Raw genomic sequence first — 22,116 nt, 5'->3', positions numbered from 1 at the left:
GTTGTGTTTGCTGAAGATTGTCCATCGGGATTCATGGTCCATATTTTTTCCAGTGAAACACTGGAAACCAGCAAATTACGGAGGCTGTGATGCCAACACCTCTGCCACAGTGGAGTGTGGGTAACGGCTCCTAATGCTCACTGATGATGGGGGGGAGGAGGGGAGAGGAGTGAGGGAGGGGAGAGGGAGGGGAGGAGGAGAAGGGAGGGGAGAGGAGGGGGGATGGAGGGGAGAGGAGGGAGGATGGAGGGGAGAGGAGTGGGGGAGGGAGGGGAGAGGAGTGGGGGAGGGAGGGGAGAGGAGTGGGGGAGGGAGGGGAGAGGAGTGGGGGAGGGAGGGAGAGAGGGGGAGGGAGGGGAGGGAGGGGAGGGGAGGGAGGGGGAGGGGAGGGAGGGGAGGGGGGAGGGGGAGGGGAGGGAGGGGAGGGAAAGGAGTGTGGGATGGAGGGGCGAGGTGGCGGGAGGGAGGGGGATACAAAGGCCAGTTTTATGGAAGCCTTTTTATCTGGTTTTTGCTCATCACAAGGAAAGCCATACTGGCTGCCAGCTGTGGTTGGCTGTTTGGAACCAAACTGTATATCCTCCTATTGTCTGCTTTGTTCTTCACACTGGAAGGATCAGGGCCCACAAACAGCTCTCACGCAGCCTCTGAGGACCCACAGAGGACATTTAAGAAAGGCCCCCGAGCTGTTTTCGCCAGCTGTGCCCATCGATACGTGGCATTTGCGTATGTATTGACCGGGTTCTCACTGATCACACAGATCTTTCTGCAGCAGGCTCCTGAGCTGAGGGAGGGAATCGCAGAAGAAGAGACAAAACTGGAATATTGGCTTTCAAAAGTTCATGTAAATGTTCCCTTTAATCCCCTTACTAGGCAAATATGCTGAGAAAAGAGTAGAGGCCGTGCAGAGACGGTGAACATATTGACATTCTGACTTTCTAACTGAAGGGCTGAAGAGTGGCAGTTTCCCTTGAGCTCCCCCCTCGGCCCACACCTGCCCGCTCGGGAGCCGTGTTTGCGTCTAGTCGGCCGCGGGGCGCGGGCGCGGGCACGGGCCGCCTTCCTCCAGCCCACCTGGCGACTCGGCTGGGGGCCCGCGTTTGCACAGACACAGTGCGGAGACCAGCCTCTGTTCTCTCCCTGCTCGTGAATCTATTTCACACCACAGTTCCACATTTGAATTCTCCCCAAACTGTGCTTTCATCAAAATACTGTGCAAAAGTCATCTCTGATTTGCTGATTCTGGTTCTTTTCTTATCTGGCACTCAGCCCATCCTGCCAGGCTCTCCTTTCTCCGCTGGCGCTGGCGGGTAAACCTTCCTCTGCGGCTCCAGCGGGCTCCCCCATCCCCTCAACAGACCTTCCACCCATCATCCTGCCTCCTCTGCTTGCACCCTCATCCCTTTCGCACCCCACCCCAGGGCGGAGTCCACTTCCTCCACAGAGACCTCTCCACCCACAGAGACCTCGCCTCCCTGGGGTCAGAGAGGCGCTCACAGCCAGGCCACTGCTCTCCAATGACTGGCCTCCATCTTTCAATTCTTATCTTACTTATTCACGCTTCTTTCCTTAGGTCACAGGGTCTCCAAAAGCAGGCACCGTGCGGTCTGATGTGGCGGAAGGGGCACTGGTTTGGGGACTCAGGGAGACCTGACTTCAAACGTGTCCACTTTCTAGCTATGAAATGTCAGGCAAGTTCCTTAACTCTGAGTTCGGTTCCACCATCTGTAGAACAAGCCTAAAAATATCAACTTCCTAAGCTTGCTGCGAGGATTCAATAAAATGAAGGATATAAAACTTCTAGATCATAACTGGCGCTCCATAAATGGCGGCTGTGAGGACAGTGATCTTGACCCCGTACAACCCACGGCCCCCAACCGGTGCCTTGCGCGCGTCCGATGAGCAAGCCAGCCCCCTGGCTTAACAACAGAAATAAAAAGCCATTCGTTCCAGAAGAGAAGGAAGAGGGTCAGAAACAGGGGAACGCCTGGGTGGCATTTAGTTGAGAACCAGCCCATCTCTAGCCGAGGCCCGGGGGCGATGACGGGGGCATCCAGGAAAGGTGGGACGCGAGTATCTGGCAGCATCCCTGTCGGTTATTAGCCACAGGAAGGGCGGCTGTGCCGGGCGAAACACTGGCTGTGGGCACCAGGCGAGAGAAGCCACGGGAAAGGGAAATGTGAAAGGCCTTGGAGGAAGGGCAGGGCAAGGGTGTGCGCTGAGGACAGGGTTGCCGGCAGCAGAGGGAGACGGTGAAAGCACGCCCAAAGGGGGACCCAGACGGTGTGCAGGGGCCCAAGGGAGCTCCAGAGACGTGCCCAACATCGGGAGACATCCCGCCACGCGGGGGGATGGGCAGAGCGGGACTCGGGGGCCGGGGAGCCTGGACACTCTAGCTGTGGTGGCACGAATGATGATGATGAAAATGACAGCACGGCAAGAAGTACAAACGTCAGAGCTCCCGTTCTGCCACAGGGCACACGTGCTCAGATCCCAATATTCTTCTCACCGTCGGGCAGGGAGCTGGTAGAACAACAATTTCCCCCAGTCTCTGCGTGAGAAAGTCGGGGCTCAGGGGTGAATGAGAGCCCGTGAGGGCGGGAGGAGCCGCGGGACCGGCTGGGACGGAGCGTCAGGGTGGGAGGAGGCAACCTGGGGGCCCCCGGAGGTCCTGCCGCGCGAGGGGGAATGCCAGGGCTTGTGAGCCAGCCGTGATGGCGCAGCCCCTCAGAGAAACCCATCAGAGGGCAAAGAACATGCCTAGGATGTGCCTGTGTTTCGGTTCTGACTGAAAACAAAGAAAACTGGAATTGCACAGATCTTAACTTTCCCAGGGCTTTATGTCACGCCGACGGAATGTGTCTGTGACGGCGTTCGTGTCTCTGCCTTTCGACAAGGTCACAGCCTACGCACACGGCGCCGGGCACAGGGAGGACCTGCCGACCCCAGCCCGGCCCCTTGCTGGCCCGTGCGAGCTGGCCGCTCGATGCCTCCGTGTTCCACGTCCACAGGGCCGACACACGTGTCCCCAGGCTGCGGGAGGGTTACGTGACGTTCCCCGGCCAAGGACCTGGCACACACGGGTGCTGACGCTGCCTCCACTCTGGAAAGTACCAGCTTCCTGAGGGTGAGAGCTGGGGTCTTCTCCGAAATGAGTCTTTGGAGGGATGAACCTGGTTCCCCTGAGTGTGCCTGGGCTGGATTTGTGCTGGGGTGACGTGGGAAGGGGAGAGGCACCCTCCTGGCGCTGGCATCTCCCCCTGTCCTCTGAGGGCCCAGGCCCCGGATGAGCACCCCACTTCAATGCTGACAGGAGGTCCTGCTTTGTGTAAATAGAAAAACTCGACAAGAAGCAACTCTGAAGAGTAGGAAGCTGACTGGGGGGAGGAGAGCGGTGCAGAGACACATCTGGGGGCCAGAGGCAGCGCGGTTCTCAGCAGGAAGCAGGGAGGGTGACCCGAGAGGAGGTGTGGGGAGGAGGGAAAAAGGACTTGCCTAGAAACAGGAAATTAAAAAGAATTAGGACTGCAAGAGACAGGGCAGAGGAGCCGGATGGAGGCCCAGTGAAAGGCGGGCTCATGGGGTCTGGGCTCCAGGAATGAGGGCCTTGCTGGGCGTCAGGTGGCCCTGTCACAGCCATGGGAGTGGTGAGGCTGACACTCGGCTCGTGGACACCCAGCATGAGGACCTGAGAGCTCATCTCCCTGGCCCGGGGCAAATCAGGTCCCAACGGAGGGGTCAGACTTGCTGGTCAAGTGCCCTAGCCGAGGGCACCGCCCAAGCGAGTTAGATTTACCCACACCAGAACCAAACTCAACACGATCTACTGAGTCCTCATTGCGGGTCAGGTCCGACAGGGCAAAGATACACGTCATCTCTTTACGGGTCTCCCGGTCTCATGAGAAAGGCAGAAAATCGACCCACCCCTGCCTCCCCAAAACAAAACTAAAACCCCCCGCAGAAGACACCGTTCCCTGGAGGGGCTGTGTAAAAACTCAGACATTACTGTTGCTTCCTGCACAGAAAGTGCTGACTAGTTTCTAGGTCCCATCTTTGTTCTTAAAGCGTTACTCATTTCCCGTCCCTGAGATAAGTTCAGCCCGGCAACTGCCCGGCCATAATTCAACAGGATTCACCTGTAAGCAGATAACCCTTCATATCAGCAGATTATGAGTTGTCGAGTCAATCACTTAATGCCAATTCTCCGGCGCACCGACATTCGCTAAGCAACACCCTCTCACTGTGCTGCACTGGTACCCCTGGGAATGTGAACCCGGCGAGAGTCTGGCAGAAACTCAAGTGTCTCTGAAAACACGGTCGGGAGCTCGGTTATGGACACCTTGTTCTGACAGTTCCCTCTCGATGAAGGATCAGAAGGTTTCTGTGGCTCCAGTCAGGCTATGGATTCACCATTGCAAACCCCTTCGTTCGGGCCCTACGGACTGGGAGGCATCGCCTGGCATCAATTAGGGACAACGGGCAAGGTGACAGGAAGGCGCTGCTGCTGACGTCCTAACTCAGGTAGAGAAACGCAGGGAGGGGCGGCCATCAGGAGGACGCTTTCTCAATACATCAAATGCTTACCCATCTGCTGTGTTTTGTTTAAAGCAAATCATTTGGCCAAGATGCAAAGGCTACTCGGTGGTAGATCTGAACTGAGTGTCTGCGTCTCAAACCTCAAAGGAACATATTATTGGCAGGGGAGGAAGCAGCGGCCATGTCTGTTCAACTTGCTCCTACAGATACAGCTGGTGGGTCTAGCGGTGGAGCCAGTGAAGCGAACCAGGCTTTCTTCTCCAGGAATTTTGTGACTTTGGACTGACAGAGTTGGGGTTCAGCCACCGTCAAAGGAACGCTCCGGAGGGGTACTCTACCAACTCCGGCTGGAAGGTCCCAGGCCTGCCCATCTTCTGACCCTTCCTGAGACTTGGTTGGCCCCATCATCCCTTAGATTCTTGCAAGTAACCCAACGTCGTTCAAATAAATTACATGTTCTTTAACCTAAACGAGCCAGAGTCATTTCCCCTTACTTGTAACCAAGATCCTTCAGTAAAGACACCATCAGCGAGAACAACTGTTCGTCTCTAATTATTTGTAAAAGTATCAGAGTCACACGAGAACAATTTCGCCTTCCTGGCTGAGCGCTGGAAGGACGGTGCAAAGGCATAGCTCCCGGGAGCCTACCGTCTTGTGCTGCATCTAGCATCTTACTCTGAATGGGCCGAGGTCCCACTTGAAACAGCTGTCACCATTAAGAGACCAAACTCTTCTCTTTCACAGTCACACATCCTATCACCTTGCAAGTATCCTCTGATTCGCTAGAGATGTCCCGAGGGATCAAAGTGAAGAAAAGCTGCCCTCAAGTTCTCGGGCAAGAGGTATTTAGAGCAAAGGGCAGGGCAGGAGAGGCCCCGCTGTAAACAAGGCTAACAAGGACACCGTGGATGGGGTGAACTAGGTGTTCAGAGCCTCCCCTTTGGGGACCCCTCCTCCCCAGACACACCGTGTAGGGCCCACGGGCCGTCTGGATCCAGCAGGTCCCAGGCGAGCACACATTGTTCCTGCCACCACAGTCCTAACAAGAGCCACCTGTGCCACCATTACTGCTGCTGGGCACGCGTACCCTTTATACACGTTACACATGGAGCCGGCTCCGTCAGTGTTTAATCCGCAAATGAAACAGATGGCCCCTACTCCCGATTTGGCGAGGAAAGCAGAAACAACGCCGATGCCCTCTGGGTTCTCTCTCTCTCGGCTTCTGATTTATTTAACAAACATTGATAGAACATGTGCAGGGTACCAGGCACTGGGGATACAGCAACGAACAAGACAGACAGACGTTCCTGCCTTCACTGAGTTGCTATCTGTGAGAGTGAGTGTGTGTGAGTGTGTGTGTGTGTGTCGGGGGCGCAGCAGGTGAAGACAGACAAAACCCCAAAGCTAGAAGGGGTTAAGTGCTAGAAAGAGGAACACAGCCCATCTCTTCCTATCCTACAGGCTAAGGGGGCGCTCAAAGGCACACTCTCCTCTCCCTCAGCTTCCAGGAGCACGTGGGGGAGGGGGTACTGATACCTTCCAGAAACCGGCCATCCACGGTGGGATCTGGAAACACATTGCGGGTGAGATTAAGGTGCCTTCCTACATGGCATGAGGAAACTGCTATCCTTGAATGTTAATAATATGTAAGCTTAGAAATAACACATGACGAGAGTTTGCTGGAATGAAGGGTGATGTAATGACAAGTGGAAACAGAAAGGGGACTTATTGTGGAGTGTAGAAAAGGCGAGCTGGAGAGGAAGGACTTGCCAGGGCAGGGGGACCCCGGCCAGTGTGCTCCGTCACTGCTTGGTCTGCGGGGAAGTGCGGTCCGGGTGACGAGGCAGCGCACTGCTGCTTGGGTGGCCAAGTGTCCTCGGGGGGCCGGTTTTGACAATTCCATGCCCCAGTGGAAAGTGTGCTTCTTAAACAGAGGGCTGTTGCCTTGACCAGGGGCCCTCTCACTTTACAGAGTGCTGGCCACCAGCTGGGGGCTGAAGTCAAGAGGAAGCCAGGGGGTGGTGGTAGGAATCGGATGACAGAGTAGACACAAAATTTCACCCGAAGTTTGGGAGGAGCCGGTTCAACCCATTTTGGCTGACGTGGGGATGGCTAGCACTGTTCCTGGGGCTCTGGGTGGAGAGTCGCTCTGTGTCTTGGAGGCCGTATCGGCCCCCTGCCTAGTCTCAGCATTCCTTTGGCCCCCAAGGTGACAGGGACTATATATAACCAAGAGCCACAGTGGGGAGGGCAGAAGGAAGACGACTGCTAAGAGCCGTGGCAGGAAAGAAAAATAAGGGCTGAGGAGAGCAGCAGACGTGGTCCTTTAGCTTGAAGAGCCGAGTCTTTTACCAGAGAACCAGAACATATGTCCTGGTTCCTCAGTTTGGCTGTGAAGCCCGTCCCCAACATCGAGGCAGAAAAACGAGCCCTACTGTGATCTGACGGTCACCCCTGCTTTCAAGTGATCACCGCTAAGTGATCGTAAGCTCTCTGTTCCATTACCCCCCAGCACCGCGCGTGTCACTTCCCAGTGGTGCAGCAAAGGGATGGAAGACGAGCGTGTACACGCGTGTGCGTGAACACACGCTTTCCCTCCTTGGGAGGCCGCAGAATGTAACAGCCAGAGCTGCACGTGGGCTGAGACGCCAGATGGCTTGCGTTCAAATCGCGGCTCTGTCGCTTGGGGAAGGAACCCAATTCTCTGAGCCTGGAATCAGGAGAATGCTAACCCTGAGCTCCCCGAGTTGTCATGGAGACGCAACAAGGTAAAAACGTTTAGTGCTGAGCGCGACCTGGCCCACGGCATGTTCTCAATTGACACTGGTTGCTGTTGTCACCTACTGGAGACTGCCTTCGCTACAAACGTGGCACTCACGGTCCTCAACCTTTGGACAGAAGGCCCTCTGGCCTGCCCCGTCCGTGACCCCTGAAGCCTCCAGTGCTGTCCACATCCCCCCACCAATGCACGCCACCAACACGCAGGAGAAAGGGGCCTCCAAGGGGTATGTGGCCAGCCACCTGCCCTCAGGCATGACCACTCAGGGAGACCCACATACGGCTCCCACACCATTCTTGAAAATCTTCTCTACGTCACTCTTCAGAGAATCTACCAGGAAAACAGATTTTGAAATTTACGCTCATGCAAAATTCTCCAACAGCGTGCGTGCCTATATGCACAAACAGAAAAATACACTTATTAACAAATAATAGATTAAGAGCTCTTCGATAAAATGCAAGTCATATTCGCTCTATCAGAAGGGTGTGCGTCTTCTACCCAGAGCGCCCCAACGGCCTCCTCGTCCAGCTCTGGGACGTGAATTGAATGAATTATCGCTGCAGTGAGATGCGTGGCCGCAGGGATGGAGTGGAAACTATCCAGCACCCTGGTCAGCTGCTAGCTTCTCGTTAGTAGAAGGAGAGTTGTGAGCCCACGGGCATCACCAGGATGGGTGGGGTAAGGACCACAAAGACTTGGAAGCCACTCTGCACTGGGTCATGGAAAAGGGCCCCTTCCCCAAAGCAGCAGCGGGCTTGCAGTTCAATGTAGGAAATACCCAGGACCGGTCAGGATGCAGAGCTCACACACCCAAGGCACAGTCTCACCACAGGACTCTTCACTCTGTGGAGTGAAGGTGCCCTTCCCACCGTCTTGGGGACCCCTGCAACGATGCCCCCTCCACCCGGGACTGTTCTCTAACATTCTTCATGACCAAGACATCCTTCTAAGGACAGCGTATCACCTGAGGATCCATAAAACTTGACCTTCACAGATGGAACGCACCATCTCAGTAGTGCCAACTGTCAGTGAGGCAGGAAACCATGGGTTCTTACGTGAACACACGGGGTGGTCACTGGTGCCCTCCAAGCCCCTATGCAGCTCTGACAGGTGCCCAGGGTCAATGAGGTCACCAATGAGCCGACTGAAAAACAAAAAACAAAAACGGGCGGGACTTCCCTGGTGGCACAGTAGTTAAGAATCTGCCTGCCAAAGCAGGGGACATGGGTTCGAGCCCTGGTCTGGGAAGATCCCACATGCCGCAGAGCAACTGAGCCCGTGTGCCACAACTACTGAGCCTGCGCTCTAGAGCCCGCGAGCCACAACTACTCAGACTACTTGTAGTTGTTGCAACTACTGCCCGTGCTCCGCAACAAGAGAAGCCACCGCAGTGAGAAGCCTGTGCACCGCAGCGAAGAGTAGCCCCCGCTCACCGCAACTAGAGAAAGCCCGTGAGCAGCAACACAGCCCAATGCAGCCAAATAAAGAAAAGATCCTACTTCTCAAAAAACAAACAAATGGGCAAGATTCCCAGCCATACGTTCTAGAATACGGTCCGCCTAAAAACTGTTGAGCAAGGATTCTATTGGCAAGAAGAATGAACAGAAGTATCGGAGGCCCCAGGATTCAGGGCGGTAGAGCCCAAAGATTGGGAACCGGCTCATCTGAAGGACCGGCCTGCAGGGGTGGCCCACGACATGTGGCCCAAGGCCCTTTCAAGGGTAAGGCAACCCAGGAGCCCGGGAATCCAGGTAGAAGTCCTTGCCTTCTCTCTTCCTCTGAAGGTGATCAGTGTGTAAGGGGCTTAAGGAGACCACAAAACTGCAGTCCACAGAAAGGCACCCTGACGGCCACGGAGTGTCATGAGTGTGTTCAGGCCAGCGCCGGGTGTTTGCCTCTCACACACTGTCCACAAACACACAGGGTGTCTGCCTTTCAGTTGTGTGTTGTGAGCGCAGATGATAAAAGGTGTTTGAGGACAATACTGAAATGACGTCATCAACTTCTCCTTCTCCACTCTTCTGAAAGGAAGTAGAAGAGGCCATTCAAAATGTCGGGTTTGGCTTTGAAATGTTCACTGGCTTGCATGCAACATGGTCTGTCAGATACTTCAGAAATCATTTCAAAGCAAAATAAAAAAGTGGCACAAAATAAAAAAGTGACACACTCCCAAAGAAACGATCCGGTTTTCCCACCCTGGCCTCTCACTCAACATGCCGCCCTCGCTCACACCTCCGCGCCTTGCCAGGGACCGTTCGCATCGCTTCGGAGCCCTCCACCGCCTTCCACGCCGCCGGCACCCCGACACCGGTGCTGGGCCTCAGCTCAGAACCGTCCCCTCCCCCAGGGACACCACCTCTCCCGTGCCCAAGGCGGTCTGGGGACCGCTTTTCCTGGGCGGCTCCTGCATATCGAACACGTGCCTTAGAGAAATTGACTTAATACTTGGGGAAATGAACAACTGATTGGGTTCAGGGTTTACCTCCCTGATGGTCTGAAATGCTTTGAGAGGACAGATCCTGTGTTTCCATGTCTGTGTCCCCAGCATGCTACCCATGGATGCCCAGGACAGATGTCATTTAACACGTGCTCGACACGTACGTATTTTTGTTTTTGGTTGACTGGATAGCGCCTCACTGTTTAGATTCAAATACTGCTTGGTATTTTAAGGGTCAGTAGTAAGGATTTCAAATGCATTTTTACTTGGTGGTAGCTAACGTGGACATTTTAGCAGCTACAACAGTACTTGGCATATAGTAAGTGATCAACGCGTGTTGAAAAGAAATGAGTGAATGAATGCATGAAAGGGTATACACTCAATAAAACAGGCTATTATAAAATATTGGTTCTAAAGAACTCCAAGGGGGTACAAGTAAGTACAGTTGGTACTGCCAAACTCAAAATCAATATATTGCCCATCAGTGGTCAGTGATCTGGATATAAACTTCTAGGAGAGAATAGATCCTATACTTATCTTTCAAGTAAATGAACAGAGGTACATTCTGGTGAAATGTTGGGATTTTACCAGATGCTCATGGGTTTCTTTCAACACAGATGATTTAGACTCAGTTTTCAACCAAGTGGACCCTCTTTCTTTCACACTGAACAGCCCCAGTTCACATTTCCTTCATGCCCTGGAACTTTGATTCAGCTGCCATTTGTAGATATTCCTGAGTTATTACCAAAAACTACCTAACGCTGGAAATGCTGCGTTTATGTTTAGAGCAGGGCCACTCGTGGCGTGATCTCAGGAGCATCACCGAGAGCTGGTTAGAAATGCAATTTCAGGGGCCCCACCCTGCGCCTACTGAGTCTGGGTCTCTGGTGGCGGGGGTGGGGGCGGGGGGCGGGAAGCTGGATGTGAACAAGCCCCGCACGTGATTCTTCCGGCGCTCACATTGGAGAACCACTGGCTTAGAGATCAGGATTAAAAGCTCGCTGGAAGTTCTCCACACCACAAAATCAAGTGTCATCTGTTAACAGCACAGGAAGAGCCATGGCTTTCTCTGGGTACTGCAAAGATGATGGGTCGGGGTGCCCAGCTGACGACACACAGCCTCGTGGAGAAGGGGCACAGCCTGGGATGTATCTGACACACCAGTCCCACTTGCCCACAGTCCCGCACCAATATTACTCGGCCTCCTTTCCTCCTGACAGAGAGCGCCACGTTCTGAGATCTGTGGGACCACCCCTGGAGTGGCCCAAAGACGACCTTGCTCAGAATAGAGAACAACTCAAAGCACCATCTCACTGGTTTGCCAGACTTTTCTATCTAGAATCAGGTTGACCCAGATGGCGTTAACTGCTAAGGAGCTTCGACCCTCCTTCTTCTTCACAGAAGCCTGAGGAAAGGCCCAAGAGAGGAAGAAGAGCCTGGTGTGATTTCAGCTTCACATGTGATCACTGGATGCCAATGGGCCGATGTGGCATTCATTTCCCGTGTGCGGGTGGGGTCCTGACCTCGGATAACATTTGTATTTCTAGTGGACCCGAAGGACAGAGATTCAAGATGCTAAAGCACTGGATGCTGAATCAGTCAAAGGAGGCACCTTCTCAGGCACACACAGCTGCCCCATCCTGGAGGGCGCCCCAAAGCCGGGATGCTGGGGAGCTACTTACAAAGCGTGGTGGCTGCTCTGTTAGCAGCCCCCTTCGAGAACTGTGGGTGAGGAGACGAGGGGGGGGATGTCTAATGATTAGTTCCTTATGGTCCTGGCATTCTTGAGGAATATTCTTTACACCCGCTGGAACAGTTCTGCATTCTGATTGCCGGCTTGCAATATACGAGCCTTCCCTTCAGAGCGCTGTCTTTTGTGGACACACCAACACGGCCTCAGAACAAGATTTGCCTTCCCACCCCCTCCTCACGCCCCTCCTTCCCCACGGCCACGCTCTCCACGCCATCCCCTGTGCTCTAAGCATGCAATAAACATTTCAGCACGATCTTTTCAATCCACATTATTTATAATATTCTGACCATCCATTGAGCCTGGCTAGAAGGCGAAGTAATAAATCAAACTTAACAACAACAAAAAAAGGGAGGGGGGGAAAAAATCACCCTTTGGCTAGGCTAAGGCCTGAGACATTTCATTCCCCGAAGGGTTTAGTTATGTTAGGAAAAGTGAGATGGGGATGAGACTCCAGGTTTAGAATGACATGGAGCCAGGAACTCGAATCTATAGGCATAATCATAACTGTGCAGAAATCTCAAACAAACTTACCTCTCGGGGCATCATGAGGATAAACGAGATACGTGGGAAGCACTCTGAGCACCTTGAATAAAGGCAGCTGGAGCCCAGTTACCCTTTCTGGGTCCAAAAGGTCATCTTCTTGGAAAGGAGAGGCTAGCAGCGCCCCTTCTCTCCTGAGCTCCAGTCTCCGCCAATCAGCGTCCCCTCTACAGGTTCAAGGGCGGGGTGGGGCTTGACGTGGGGCTGGGGACGGGGACGGGGACGGGGCCGGGCAGGCAGTGAGATTAAGGCAGCCGGGCCACTGGGTCCGGCTCCGGTGGCCACCCTCAGTGTGACCCTTCCTCCCGCCAGTGAGGACCGCACCAGGCCACACACAGCCAGAGGTCTCCCTAAGGACGACGCTGCTCCCGCCTCTGGGGGTGGAGTGGCGGGACTTGTCCCGAGGCCACACAGCGTGGCGCTAGGCAGGTTTACACAGTCTGACTTTCTCCTCACAGAGACAGACTTTGGCTCAAGAGCTCGCTGATGATTTCAAGTTTTATCTAAACAAATGCGGAGGCCGCCAGAGGCTCTTGGCTAGTTGCGTAATTGGCCTGAGGCCTTTCTGCTTGGGCGGGGCCCCGTTCAGCTCACGATGGAAACCTCAGTGGCTCGGCCGCGGAGCCGCTGGGGGTTCACGTGGCTGGACCTCCAGGCGGCCTGTGTGCCGTCTGGCAGCCTCTGCCATCTGCTCCAAGGGGTCCCTTCGGACAGTTTTCTGGATATGAGACGCTGTTCTTCTGTTCTTGCTGAATTCGGGTACCGAGCGTAAGACTAGAGTAAATGAACCCCAGCCCACACGTTCATCGTCACGGCCTCACGCTGGCTCCGGGGAAACGACCGCGAGTGGCTTCTGGTGAGACTTTTGTACGAGAAAGTCGGGCAAGAGAGTAACTTTGCTCATTAATATTGTCAAACTTGCCCACTGATCTCACTTTGTCACTCTACCGTTTTGCATTTCAACCTAACTGGGTTTTGTTATAGGACAGAAATGCCTTCCTGTTCAGATGTGTCACACCTGCTCGCTGGACCGAATGACGTTAAGGTCTCGACCAACGTGTTAGAAGGGATCTGACACCAGCTTTGCTTTGTTCATCACTTCTGCCAGTAAGTGTCCAAAGGAAGACAAAAACAAATTTATGCATGAGATCCACATTGCTCAAAGTCCTCTAAAGCACAACAATTTATCTACAAGGTCCCTAGGTCAGGAACCACCAAAACCTTCATTACTTGACTGTTACAGTCAATGGGCTGTTTACAACGTCCATTTCTTCAGCTTCTGGTGATCAGACAACCTCTTTACTCCAGTGTATCAGGACTGAATGGTTGACCCAGATGCCCGGGGTCTCTTCCTCAGTACAGCCCACTCTCACTGCAGGCATCTGCGGGGACCTCAGCTCTGACCTCCTGGGCTGAACTCCTCCCCTGTCACTCCTCAACAGAGGCCTGGCCCCATGACGCCGGGACCCACCACTACCCTCTGTCTACTCCTTTTTTAAAATAAATTTATTTATTTTTCATTTACTTATTTTTGGCTGTGTTGGGTCTTCACTGAGGTACACGGGATTCTTGTTGCAGTGGCTTCTCTTGTTGTGGAGCACGGGCTCTAGATGCACGGGCTTCCGTAGTTGTGGCACACAGGCTCAGTAGTTGTGGAGCACGGGTTTAGTTGCTCCACGGCATGTGGGATCTTCCCGGACCAGGGATTGAACCCGTGTCCCCTGCACTGGTAGGTGGATTCTTAACCACGGCATCACCAGGCCTCCTCCTTCAGTGCCCTCTCCCTGGTCATTCTGCCTTGCCCACCCTTCCCCATTTATGTGCCCCATATCTCCTTGTATCTACCCACGGTGTCAGTGACACGGAAGGACAGTTAAGCCCGTGGCTTTAGAGCCACACTGCTTGGGTTCAAATCCTGGCCGCTCCACTTCCCATCTGTGTGATTATGGGCAAGCTACTTAACCTGTCTGGGTCTCACCCGTAAAATGAGATTCAGAGTAGTATATATAACGCCCTGGGAAGAGTATCTGCAACACAGTAAGTGCACGATAAACATTCACTTTTTCTTTTATTGTGGATTTACCAGACAAGTTTCCTGGTGTGCCTAGAGCCCCTTCAAATAGGATCTGTTTAGACCAAAGCTCTGGTGGAAGGGTAGCCCAAGTCAGCTGTGTATACCCCATGCCCCCACACATCAAACCACGGTGGCGTGGGCATACAGAGAGGTCGGCCAACTCGCCGGCTGGCCAGCAGCCCCTAACCCATTTTAGCCCAGCACATGAAGCTGAGTTGGGAAACAGGTTCTTTTCTCTGGAGCTACACTAGGAAATCAGGAGCAATACAGGCTCCCCAGGTCTGCCTTTCTTCCTAACAATAGTAACCCAGGTCCTTATGATAAACTCACCTGGATTTATTATTGTGATAATGTCAGTGATTCTGTTTTTTTCCCCCAACCAAAAGATCTCCCAAAGAACATAAGTTTGAATTACTGATGTCTCATGCTAAAGATATATGCACTTTAAACAAAGGACGGAGTTTGACTAAAGGAATACATTTCTAGTTGAAACATTCTGGGTCACCAACAAGATGGCTGGAAGGCTTTCTGTCCCTTTTGAAATTAGACTTTTTAGGCCATCAGTGAGGTATCTAAGACATGAACAAACCTGGTTTTCATCAGAGTCACCTTTTAACATCCACCCCCATTTCAAATCCAGGTTCTCAGGGTCTGCGGGTATAATCAGGACTACTAAAGTCTTCGTGACTTAAGGTGAATAAAGAGCACACTCTTTTCTGGTTAACTTCCTTGTCACTCTGGAGAATATCCCTAACCACTATTTCTCAAACGAGAAATCATGGAGCTTTCTGGAGAGAAGGAAGAGCTGCTGCAGGCCAGCGAGGGCAGGACTTAACGTGGCTCATGACCGGGTCTCGGCTGAGCAAAGACAGGAGAAGCCAAGTCGTCCTCCCTCCATCACGAACCTACACTGTACCGGATACCACGTCAGATGCTGGGAATACAACAACGGTCAAGACAGACGTGATACCTCGCACCGCGGAACTTACGTGCCAATGGAGGAGACAGATCGAAGTGATCACACAATGAGACAATTACAAACCATGGATAAGTGCTGAGGAAACAAACAAACAAGGTGCTAGGATCAGAACTGCTTTACTGCAGCGCCTCCTTCTGGTGACCTAGAAGTTATGGATTCAGTCTTAAAAATTGGGCAAAGACCATTCCAGTTGGAGAGAGCAGTGAGCACAGAGCACTTGGGGATTTCACAGAGTGGAAAGAGAGCCGCCGCAGCTAGGCTGGCCAATGAGAAGGAGAGAAATCAAGATGAGTTTAGTGACGGAACCAAGAGCTAAGTTCTGTAGGGCCTTGGGGGTCACGGCAAGGAGCTGGATTTTATGGGAGAGCCACTGATGGGTTTAAGCAGGGAGCAGTGATATGTCATTTACGTTACACAGACATTTACACCACCGTGTGGAGACTGGACGGGAGGGTCCAGTCTCCAGGGACAAGTAAAGCCAACACGTCCTTTTCGAGAGAACTATCACGGCACCCAGGCAATACGGTGAGGGGGAATGGGGTGGCGGCAGTGGAGGTGGAGGGGTCGGAGATACACTTTAGAACAGGATTATCAGGGCTTCCTTGTTGATGAGAAAGGGGGCTGGGGTGGCACAAGGAGAGGAAACAAGATTTCTACTTGAATAACTGGGTCAGTGGTATCGTTTACTGAGACAGAGGAAACTGGGGGCGGGTCGGTTCGATACACTGCAGAGCGGTTTGAACTGAGATACCAAATAAGCAGCTGGACCTGGAGCTCAGAAGATGGTCTTGGTCGGCAAGGCAGCGATGGTTACAGGGTGAGAGGCCAGAGGGAGGCTGAGAGAGGAAAGATCCTGGGAGGTGAGGGCAGGGCAGCAGCCGCAGGAGGGGGTTAGGACGGATGGGGGCGGGGAAGGGGATTCCGGGTTTAGGGACTTCTCAGACGAGGGACGAGGGCCGGAGAAGGGGGACCGGAGGGGAAGTCTGGCTCTGCCTCGATCTGATGAGGACGGGGCGGCAGCAGCCACGGGGAGCGTCGGCTGAGGGTCTACCGTGTGCCAGGCACCCCGCTCACCGTCTTCTGTACAACACGCAAAGCCCCGTAACAACCCTGTCAACTGATATTATTATCGTGACGACAATGCTGACGGTGACAGAACCCGAAGCCCAGAAAGGTGAAGCAACGTATCTAAGGCTTCAAGGTTCTTGGGTGTTGGGCCTTGGGCATGAACCCAGGTTTGACTGTCCAATGGCCACGGTAAAAAGTTTGCAATAAGGTTAAGACTGTACAGAAGCACAGAAAGACCTAAGAATACCAACAACACAACTTCCACACCATCTTCTCTGCTTCCACAGCCAGTTGCTCGGTTCAAGACTAACCTACCGTGGGACTTCCCTGGCAGTCCAGTGGTTAGGACTCTGCGTTCTCACTGCTGAGGGCCCGGGGTTCGATCCCTGGTCAGGGAGCTAAGATGCCGCAAGCCGTGTGGTGCGGGGGGAAAAAAAAACCAAAGACTAGCCTGCCTTGCTGTCTCCCCCGCTCCAGAACTACCCAGGGTCAACAGTCGCCCTTTGCTGCCCAAGTCAACCCTCCTCTTAACCGTGAGTTCAAAGCCTAACCACACATGTTCCTTGATTTCTCTTCAAGAACTAAAGGAGACAAAATGATCACCTGCAGAAAAGGAGGACGCCTAACCTGCAAATTACTAAACAGCCAACAGAAAACCTACATGAACTAAAGGAACGAGGCCAGTCAACAAAGACACTGACATCAACCCTTTCGTAATGAACCAGTCACAGTCAGTCAGAAAACACAATGAAGAAAGCTGGTTAATAACTAAGCTAATAAACAGAGGACAAAGAAATTCGTAAAAATGGACAGGACTGGGCTTCCCTGGTGGCGCAGTGGTTGAGAGTCCGCCTGCCGATGCAGGGGACACGGGTTCGTGCCCCGGTCCGGGAAGATCCCACATGCCACGGAGCGGCTGGGCCCGCGAGCCATGGCTGCTGGGCCTGCATGTCCGGAGCCTATGCTCCACAACGGGAGAGACCACAACAGTGAGAGGCCCACGTAACGCAAAAAAAAAAAAAAAAAAAAAAAAATGGACAGGACTGCTCTCTTGAAAACACCATAACATTGAGGGGACGTGAAAGGAAGATTCGAATAAAGGAGCCACAATCGTATGCCTGGATGGGAAGATCCCATGCCGTGTGCATGGCCCCTCTCTCCAAATCAATATAAACATTTAATTCGGTTACAATAAAAACAGCAACAGACGCTTCAGGAATCTGCCAGATTACTGCGAGGCCACCAGGACCATCCCTGATTTGCAGGTAAGGAAACCAGGGCTTAGACAGGTGAAGAAACATGTCTAAGGCAATCGGTGTGGAGGCACAAACCATCATCACCCGACATCTGCTGCTGCAGAGCTGTGTGTGTGTGTGTGCGTGTGCACGTGTGCGCACGCTTACGCACGTGCAGGAGATGAGGGAACAGTAGGTCACAGAGGGCCCTGAGTGTCGTCACGAGGAATCCGGGCAATGGAGAGTCTCCGAAAGGTTTCCTTGGAGAGAAGTGGTGGTGAAGCGGAAGGGTTGGGAAAAGCAAGTTCCCATGTTTCCAAAGCGCGCCCTGGCTTCAGTGTGTGAAGGGTAGGTTGGGAGGGAGACGGGGAGATGGGTCAGGAAACAACAGGAGGGACCCAGAGGACGGCAGGTATCTGCAGGAAACGTGCACGGCTTTTCCACAGACGCTCAGGAGGCAGAATCGACAGGGCCGGGCATCAGATTGGATGCAGGGGGGCGGGAGGGAAGAGCCAGCCACGACTCCTGAGGATTTGGCTGGAGCAGCTGAGCACTTGGTGGTCTTGCTCATCAAATTAGAAAACAGAGAAAGAAGCGCAGGGCTGGAGAAGACCACGAGCCTGGTTCTGGACATCTTGGGTATTATTTCAAGCAAGTTTTGACAGCATAATATTTGCTTTTCTTCCACTGGGATTATATAAAACTTGTCTGTTGGACTCGCCAGTAATGGGGAAATTCCCTATTTTGGTGGGGCGTTTGCAGGCGGACCGACAATCTACTTTAAGGCTGGCAAATATGAAGCAGACAGTCTGTTGGAGCGATTGTAACAGTGGTAAAAAGGCTCAGGTATGGGTCTCGCATAGATGGCTGGTAGAGCTCCACCCCCTTCCCCTGGCAAAGCCCTCTCTGGGGTCCTGCCCACACTCGCATCAGAAACTAAGCCCCACGCTGCTTCCCCCTTTTCTCCCCTCTACCCCAAGACTCCCACACATTTATTGTACGTTTTTGTACATTTAAGAATATCTCGGTTAGTACTTGATATTTTCTCACTATAATTCCTCCTCTTTGACATCCTAGGCTACGCACATTCATTCCATTACATTCCTTCAAACATTACATTGTTTTAAAGCCTGGTAAGAAAGTTTTCAACAGGAAGGCATGTAACTGGAAGCTATCCTTTTTTTTTTTTGCGGTACACAGGCCTCTCACTGCTGTGGCCTCTCCCGTTGCGGAGCACAGGCTCCGGATGCGCAGGCTCAGCGGCCATGGCTCACGGGCCCAGGCGCTCCGCGGCATGTGGGATCTTCCTGGACTGGGGCACGAACCCGTGTCCCCTGCATCGGCAGGCGGACTCTCAACCACTGCGCCACCAGGGAAGCCCTATCCTTTTTTTAAATTAATGAAAGTGTCTCCAGGTGTCTGTTTTATTAACGTAACGATCCACCACATTTCCCTGATCCTTAGACTTAGCTGTTGATCAGAGTGTGAAGAAAGGTCAGCCGGGGGCTTAGCCGGTGGGGCAGTGGTTAAGAATCCGCCTGCCAATGCAGGGTACACGGGTTTGAACCCTGGTCCGGGAACATCCCACATGCCACGGAGCAACTAAGCCCGTGCGCCACAACTACTGAGCCTGTGCGCCACAACTACTGAAGCCCGCGTGCCTAGAGCCCGTGCTCCGCAACAAGAGAAGCCACCACAATGAGAAGCCTGCGCACCGCAACGAAGAGTAGCGCCCGCTCGCCGCAACTAGAGAAAGCCCGCATGCAGCAATGCAGCGAAAAATAAAATAAATAAATTTATTAAAAAAAAGGAAGAAAGGTCAGCCAGAGGAAAGCTGTTTTCTCTATTCCACATGCCTCTGGCCAACTTCTCTGGCCAAGAAGAGCAGAGCTGAGGTCCCCTGGCTCACCTATGGCAGCCTACCCAGGTAAACGAGAGATTCGGAGAGGAAATGCAGATTTGAATACATGAAATGAGAAAGTAGCTTTATAGAGATGAATCTGTCTTTCTTTACCCAAATAAAGAACTGCATGTACCTAAGGGATATCTAAGACACCAACCAGCACAGGCTGAAGCAAGAGAGCTTAGGTGCTTGATGTAGAAACTACTTAGGGGTGTCAGGGGATAAGGTAGTCCAGGAAATCAGACAGGTATCCTCAATAGGGAAAAAGGGGTGCACAGTCAGACCCCCAAATGGAACGTGACCCCGGGTGATAAGCATCTGAGAGAATGTATTTTATGAAGCTCACATGACGGCCTGTAGTAACTTCTAAACCCGCTGCCATCAAATAATATCTTTTACTCTGACAAGTTGTGGATAAAGAGAAATGACTTTTCTTAACTGAAGGAGGTTTTTTCCTTTCGATCAATAGTCAACCTTCTGTGTTTGAAACAGAATTCTCAGAGTTTTCATTTCATGGTGTTAAAGTGTAAACGCAAGAAAAGTATTCACCAGACCAGCTTCAAATGTAGAGCTTTTATAATGGATAGAATATACGCTTTTCACTTCCTAAGCTTCAACTGTACTCATCTTATAAAATTAAAAACGATGTTCTTAAGCAACTAGATGTTTCCCACAACTTCTGTCTGTAGGGGTTACGGTTCCTTTTGTTTTCTGGAATTATTTTATTAATCCAACACAAAATTATTATCATCTATTCAGAAAAGTCTGATGGAAACTGCAACCTGAATAACATTCAAGGATTTTTCTTTTGAAGCGGAAAGCCAGCAATTACCGCACTGGAGAAGGCTATTTTACTATGGTGCATTTCCTCAGGAGAGGAAATGATTTTTGAGAATACTGAAGCCTTTTTTATTCTAAAGCAGGCTAGTAACACCTGTACACAATCTTTCTAGACAACAATAAGACTTTTCTGAGGTTTCGTGTCATGACCATTTAATTTAATAGCTCTGAGAGTTTAAACAGGACACTAATACCTCAGTTAACTGGCACGATTGGTGAATTGGGGATTCCAGTTAACTTAGTTTTTCCATCAACTAATAGTAACCCATTTATGCAATGAAATTTCCTCGGCAGGATACAGGGGATCTGGACATCTCTTTTCAGGTATATACAATTCTGTGTTTTGTCTCTCAGTTTCACATTCTTTTAAAAGAAAAATCAGCATTTTGCCACCCATAAATCTTCAAATTAAGAAACCAATAATCAACCACATGTCAGAGGTCTCACAAAAAAAAAAAAAGGTTAACTGTGATAGTATTAGCTAAAGAAAATAAACTTAGACGCTCACGGTTTACATATTGATGAAGTCGAAGACATCAGAAGATACGAGAGATGACAGGTATAGAAAAATTTTTTTCCTTTAAAAGCATAAAAAGCGATGCTTGCTTTTGAAGAATCACAGCAAACGAAACATACTTTTTGAAATAATTCGTGAAAAGAAAATAAATTTAAAGTTGCCCCTAATCTTTTAACCAGGAGAATAAGGACTGATTTTAGATCCTGACTTCAACTTACCAGAATTAGAAAGCTTCAGAAGTTCTTAGAAATGGGACAGGTAAAAGTAACTTATGAAAATTTCCGATGTGACTTGCCTGGGGCCCAAAGACCCTGGGTCGTCCTCAGTCTTTCGCTGGTTTTGTTTTGAATTTTTTTTTTTTTCCTGCATTGCATGGCTTGCAGGGTCTTAGTTTCCCAACCAGGGACTGAACCCGGACCTGGCACTGAAAGTACCGAGTCCTAACCACTGGACCGCCAGGGAATTCCCCATGCTGGTTTTATGTTTTAATTAACAGATGCAAAGTCTTTCAAAGGCATGGATGGGGCTTGGTTTCTTCCCTCTGATGGTTTCCAGCAGGCAACTTTGGCCTTAGGATTTGAAGTTTTCTGGAATACTAGGTTCCGTTCTCCCTGCTTCCCAGGCCCCACCCCTCTGGCGATCCTGATTCAGTGGTTCCGGGATGGGGCCCAGGAACTTGTATTTTTAGTAAGAGCATCATGTGACCCTTATCAAGGAAAATTGGAAAATATGGCCCTGGATAATAGGATTTGCCTAAGAACCTGGGTGGAGGTCGTTGGAGCTGGAAGGGATAAGCAGGTTCCCAGGCCCCAGGATCCGGAGAGCCAGCCAGGTTCAGGAAAGCATGGGGTTGGACTCAGAAATCTGCATTTTTAATGAGCACCTCAGGCAACATCTGGTCAACAGAAACATCTCTCTGGTTGCTAATAAGTTGCCAAACTTGACTCTGGATGAACATAAAAAACAACCAGAATCAGGAGACACCAAAGTAACGATTCAAAGGGGGATATCGGGGACATCTCGGTCTCCCCGGGCCCAGGCTGCTTCCTGAGGCTCCTGATCTACCCCGATGGGCCATTTCTCAAAGGCCTGCCTCCAGGACCCAAGGTTCAGCCCAAAGCACTCTGGACCACAGGGTGCCCGCCTGTCCCTAGATGAGGCAGAGCGAGGACGCCTACCGGTGTACCTCTGGCACTCTGCAGCAGGAATCACCTTAGGGAAACACACAGTGGCAAACTCTCTCTCAGGAAGGTCTTGGCCTGGTTATATCACGCCTGTGAATTGCAAACGAGACCATTCCACGTACCATCGCCTGGTCATAAACGAACACCCTTGTTTACCACAAATTCTGCCGAAATAAACCTGTCTTCACGTACAGTTGCTAAGGGATTTGTGCTTAGAAAAACAAACACTTTAAACACAAACAATACCTTCACATTTTCCCTTCAAAAGTGA

General features: G+C 51.7%; 1 protein-coding gene across 1 annotated transcript in view; it reads right to left on the bottom strand.

The window, feature by feature from the left end:
• STX8 (syntaxin 8) overlaps positions 1–22,116 on the bottom strand; it is a 240,353-nt gene that overhangs the window by 5,538 nt on the left and 212,699 nt on the right. The window lies entirely within an intron of this gene.

The sequence above is a fragment of the Tursiops truncatus genome, chromosome 20, assembly GCF_011762595.2.
Source record: "Tursiops truncatus isolate mTurTru1 chromosome 20, mTurTru1.mat.Y, whole genome shotgun sequence".
NCBI classification, from domain to species: domain Eukaryota; kingdom Metazoa; phylum Chordata; class Mammalia; order Artiodactyla; family Delphinidae; genus Tursiops; species Tursiops truncatus.
Note: the sequence above shows the minus strand (reverse complement) of the source record. Positions and strands in the feature narration are given on the sequence as shown.